The following is a 6,122-nucleotide window of genomic DNA, read 5'->3' as shown; positions in this document are numbered from 1 at the left end:
GGGGTGAACATATGAACAGACTTAAAGAGTTGACTTGCTGGGAGTACTTGGTGGGCCGACCTAGTGGGGTGACTTGAGATTCGGACTTAAAGAGTCAACTTGGTTAGAGTACTTGTTCTGGTGACTTGATGAATGGACTTGAAGAGTCGACTTGGTGGGGTGACTTGATGAAAGGACTTAAAGAGTCGACTTGGTGAGAGTACTTGGTGGGGCGACTTGATGAACAAACTTAAAGGGTCGACTTGGTAGGGTGACTTGATCAACACACTTGAAGGGTCGAGTTGGTGGGGTGACTTGATAAACGGACCTAAAGAGTTGACTTGGTGAGAGTACTTGGTGGGGTGACTTGATGAACAGAGTTAAAGAGTCGACTTGGTGAGAGTACTTGGTTGGGTGACTTGATGAACGCACTTGAAGAATCGACTTGGTTAGAGTACTTGGTGGGGTGACTTGATGAACGAACTTAAAGAGTCAACTTGGTGGGCTGACCTGGCGGGGTGAATTGATGAACGAACTTAGAGAGTCAACTTGGTGAGAGTACTTGGTGACTTGGTGGGCCGACTTGGCCAGGTGACTTGATGAACGAACTTAAAGAGTCCACTTGGTGGGCCGACCTGGCGGGGTGACTTGATGAATGAACCTAAAGGGTCGACTTAGTGAGAGTACTTGGTGGGTAGACATAACGGGGTGATTTGATGAACGAACTTAAAGAGTCAGCTTGGTGAGAGTACTTGGTGGGGTGACTTGATGAACGAACCTAAAGAGTCGACTTGGTGGGCTGACCTGGCAGGGTGACTTGATGAACGAACTTAAAGAGTTGACTTGGTTGGCCGACCTGGCAGGGTGACTTGATGAACAAACTTAAAGAGTTGACTTGGTGAGAGTACTTGGTGGGCCGACCTGGCAAGGTGACTTGATGGACTAACTTAAAGAGTCGACTTGGTGAGAGTACTCGGTGGGCTGACCTGGTCACGTGACTTGATGAATGAACTTAAAGAGTCGACTTGGTGGGACGACTTGGCCGAGTGACTTGATGAACGAACTTAAAGAGTCAACTTGGTGGGCTGACCTGGCGGGGCAACTTGGTGAGAGTACTTGGTTGGCTGATCTGGTAGGGTGACTCGATGAACGAACTTAGAGAGTCAACTTTGCGAGAGTACTTGGTTGGTCGAACTGGCGGGGTGACTTGATGAACGAACTTAAAGAGTCGACTTTGTGAGAGTACTTGGTTGGCCGACCTGGCTGGGTGAATTGATGATCGAACTTAAAGGGTTGACTTGGTGAGAGTACTTGGTGGGCCGACCTGGCGGAGTGACTTGATGAAAGAACTTAGAGAGTCGACATTGTGAGAGTACTTGGTGGGGTGACTTGATGAACAAACCTAAAGAGTTGACCTGGTGAGAGTACTTTGTGGGCCGACCTGGTGAGAGTACTTGGTGGGCCGACCTGGCGGGGTGGCTTGATGAGCAAACTTGAAGAGTTGACTTGGTGAGAGTACTTGGTGGACTGACCTGGCGAGGTGACTTGATGAACGAACTTAAAGAGTCACCCTTGTAGGCTGACTTGGCAGAGTGACTTCATGAACGAACTTAAAGAGTCCACTTGGTGGGCCGACCTGATAGGGTGACTTGATGAACGAACTTAAAGAGTCGACTTGGTGAGAGTAAGTTGTGGGCTAACCTAGCGAGGTGACTTGATGAATTAACTTAAAGAGTCGACTTGGTGGGGTGACTTGATGAATGCACTTGAAGGGTCGAATTGGTGGGGTGACTCTATGAACGGACCTAAAGAGTTGACTTGGTGAGAGCACTTGGTCGGGTGACTTGATGAGCGCACGTGAAGAATCGACTTGGTTAGAGTACTTGGTGGGGTGACTTGATGAACGAACTCAAAGAGTCAACTTGCTAAGAGTACTTGGTGGCTCGACTTGATGAGCAGTCTTAAAGAGTCCACTTGGTGAGAGTACTTGGCAGGGTGAATTGATGAATGGACTTAAAGAATCAACTTGGTGGGAGTAATTGGTTGGCCAAACTGGTGGGGTGACTTGATGAATAGACATAAAGAGTCGACTTGGTGAGAGTACTTGTACTTATTCTGGTGACTTGATGAACAGACTTAAAGAGTCAACTTGGTGGGGTGACTTGATGAAAGGACGTAAAGAGTCGACTTGGTGAGAGTATTTGGTCGGGTGACTTGATGAATGCACTTGAAGAATCAACTTGGTTAGAGTACTTGGTTGGGTGAATTGATGAACAAACTTAAATATTTGACTCAACGGGCCGACCTGGCAGGGTGACTTGATGAACGAACTTAAAGAGTCAACCTGGTGAGAGTAGTTGGTGACTTGGTGGGCTGACCTGCTGGGTGACTTGATGAACAAACTTAAAGAGTCGACTTGGTGAGAGTACTCGGTGGGCTGACCTGGTCACGTGACTTGATGAAAAAATGTAAAGAGTTGACTTGGTGGACCGACTTGGCTGGGTGACTTGATGAACGAACTTAAAGAGTCGACTTGGTGGGTCGAACTAGCAGGGTGACTTGGTGAGAGTACTTGGTGGGCTGACCTGGCAGGGTTACTTGATGAACAAACTTAGAGAGTCGACTTTGTGAGAATACCTCGTGGGTTGAACTGGCGGGGTGACTTGATGAACCAACTTAAAGATTCAACCTGGTGAGAGAACTTGGTGGGCCGAGCTGGCAAGGTGAATTGATGAACAAACCTAAAGAGTCAACTTTGTGAGAGTACTTTGTGGGCCGACCTGGCGGGGTGACTTGATGACCGAACTTAAAGGGTCAACTTTGTTAGAGTACTTGGCGGGCCGACCTGGCGGAGTGACTTGATGAATGATTTTAGAGAGTTGACTTGGTGGGCCGACTTGGCAGAGTGACTTCATGAACAAACTTAAAGAGTCCACTTGGTGGGCTAACCTGGCAGGGTGACTTGATGAATGAACTTAAAGAGTCGACTCTGTTAGAGTAATTTGTGGGCTGACCTAGTGGGGTGATTGGATGAATGAACTTAAAGAGTCGACTTGGTGGGGTGACTTGATGAACGCACTTGAAGGGTCGACTTGGTGGGGTGACTCTATGAACGGACCTAAAGAGTTGACTTGGTGAGAGTACTTGGTGGGGTGACTTGATGAAAGGACTTAAAGAGTCGACTTGGTAAGAGTACTTGGTGGGGCGACTTGATGAACACACTTGAAGATTCAACTTGGTTAGAGTACTTGGTGGGGTGACTTGATGAACGGACTCAAATAGTCGACTTGGTGAGAGTACTTGGTGGCTCGACTTGATGAGAAGACTTAAAGAGTCAACTTCGTGAGAGTGGGCCTAATGAGGCGAGGTGGTGAGTGGGCCTAACAGGGCAAGTTGGTGGGGTGACTTGGCGAGTGGAACTAGAGAGCCAACATGGTGAGGCGACTCAGCGAGTTGGTTCATTGAGATGACATGGTGAGCTGACTTGGCCAGCAAACTTAAAGAGTCAACTTTGCAACATACTCGAGTCGACTTGGTGAGGTGACTTGGTGACCAGGCTCAAAGAGTCAACATGGTGAGGCGACTCATGGTGAGGAGCTATCCTTGAGGTGACTTGGTGGGCCTACTTGATTAGTCAACTTGGTGAGCCGAATTGACGAGCTGACACGGTGAGCGGGCTTAAAGAGGCAATGACTTGGTGGGGTAACTCGACAAGCCAACTTATCGAGGCGAGATGGTGAGTCGACTTGGTAAGCTGACTTTGTGGGCGCACTTAAAGAGTCAACTTTGTGAGGTGACTCAGTGACTTCACTCGCTGATGCGACTTGGGCGGGCTGACTTGGCAAGCGAACTTAAAGATGTGACTTGGGCGGGCTGACCTGGTGAGTGAACTTAAAGAGTTGACTTGGCAACGCACTTGAACAACCGACTTTGTGAGCTAACATGGTGAGTGGGCTTAGAGAAGCGACTCAGTGGGGCAACTTGGCGAGCACACTTGCTGGGGCAAGGTGGTAAAATGACTAGGTGATTCGACTTGGTGAGCTAACTTAGGGAGCTGACTTGGTGAGCGAACTTAAGGGGTCTACTTGGTGAGGCAACCTTAATAGTCGACTCAGTGAGCTGACTTGGGGAGCCGACATGGTGATCCATCTTAAAGAAGAGGCGACCTAGTGGGGCAACCTGGTGAGGCGAGACGGTAAGTCATCTTGGTGAGCTGGCTTGACGAGCTGTGAGTGGACTTAAAGAGTCAATTCTTGATTTGGCAAAGACCACATGGTCAGATGACTTGGTGAGCCGACCTGGCTAGCAAAATTGGCAAGAAAACTTATAGAATCGACTTGCTATCGCCAGCCAGGATCGCATGCCTGGGTCAACCCAACTTGGGTCACCCGACTCCGTCGCCCCAGCCTCGGGCAACTTGACTGGGTCGCTAGAGTGGGTCGACGAGGGAAAAAAAAATAAAAAATCATGGGAGGCCCTGTATAGTGAAAAGCGCTAAATTTTAGGCATTACAAAAAAAAAAAAAACAAGTTACTCGCTTTTGGATCATGCACAAGTTTCAGTTCACGTATTGCCGAGCCGACTCTAGGTGTTACGCCTAGCTAGCCAGATTCGAGGTAGGGTAGCCGATTTGAGAATTTTCTTTATAAAAAGAGATCGTGATAGGCCCCATAAGGCAAAAAAGAATGAAATTTTGGGAGTTCAAAAAAATATGTTACCCAGTTTTGGATCGCGCACAAGGCTTGGGTCACATAGCATCGAGGTGCCCTGGGTAACATGATTCGAGCAAAAAGTCAACGGTGGCATGAGTCATGCAAAAACATTGGAGGCCATTAAGGCTCGAGGCACTTTGAGTTGAGGTTGCCAAGGCAAGTCCGGTTGAAAACTTTGGGCGTTAACCAAAAAGAAAAAGTTAACCACTTTTGGATCACGTACACGGCTCGGGGAACTTAGAATCAAGTCGAGCATGGTGACATGAGTCGTGCGAAATATTTGGAGACGACTCAAGTCGGGGAATCCGACTCTATCCGAGTTCAAAACTTTGGGACTTGACAAAAAAAAGAAAAAAGAAAAAAGTTACCTGGTTTTGGATCACGTAAGTGACTCGGGCCACTCAGAATCAAGGCGAGTGCAGTTACATGAGTCGAGCAAAAAAAAAAATGGAGGCGGTTAAGGCTCGAGGCAATTTGAGTCAGGGTAGCTGACACAATTTGGGTTGAAAACTTTGGGCGTTAACCCAAAAAAAGGGTTGACCACCTTTGCATCATGCACATGACTTGGCGCACTTAGAATCATGTCGAGCACAGTGACATGAGTCGTGCAAAAAAATTGGAGGCAGTTAAGGCTCGACGTGATTTGAGTTGGGGTTCGAGTAGTTGGGACGATTCGTGTCGGGGTTGCCGACATGGTTCGAGTTGAAAACTTTGGGACTAACCCAAACAAAAAAAAAGTTGACCTCTTTTGGACCACGTACATGACTCGGGGCACTTAGAATCAAGTCAAGCACGGTGACATGGGTTGTGCAAAAAATTTGGAGGCGATTCAAGTTGAGGTAGCCAACTCGATTTGAGTTCAAAACTTTGGGCGTTAACCAAAAAAATAAGTTGATCGATTTTGGATCACGTACATGAGTCGTCTACCCTCGCAAAAATTACAAAACCTGGGGACCCACCTGGAATTTGCAGTCGGAAGATTTTTCTGCCCTCACAAAAATTTACAAACCCCACCCACTCGAAATTTGGACTTGGAAAATTTTTCCGCCCTCGTGGAATTTACAAACCCCACCCGCTCGAAATTTGGCACTTGGAAATTACGAAACTGTGCCCGCCCAGAATTTGGACTTGGAAGATTTTTCCACCCTCATAGAAATTGGAAACTCGACCCACATGGAAATTGCACTTCGAAGACATTTTCACACTTGTGGAAATCACAAAACCCCACCCACGGGGAATTCGACACTTGGGAGATTTTTCCGCCCTTCCGAAAATTGCAAACCCCACTAGCTCAAAATTTGGGACTCGGGAGATTTTTTTCCCCCTCGTGGAGATTTTACGAAACCCCACTCGCCCAAAATTTGGCACTCGGGAGATTTTTCTACCCTGGCAGAAATTTCTACAAAACCCCTCCCTCCCGCTCGGAATTTG

Source organism: Cupressus sempervirens, chromosome 1 (genome assembly GCF_028749045.1).
Source record: "Cupressus sempervirens isolate cs-2001-9-10 chromosome 1, ASM2874904v1, whole genome shotgun sequence".
Taxonomy (NCBI): Eukaryota; Viridiplantae; Streptophyta; class Pinopsida; order Cupressales; family Cupressaceae; genus Cupressus; species Cupressus sempervirens.
The sequence above is the reverse complement of the archived record's forward strand: the minus strand, read 5'-3'. Positions refer to the sequence as shown.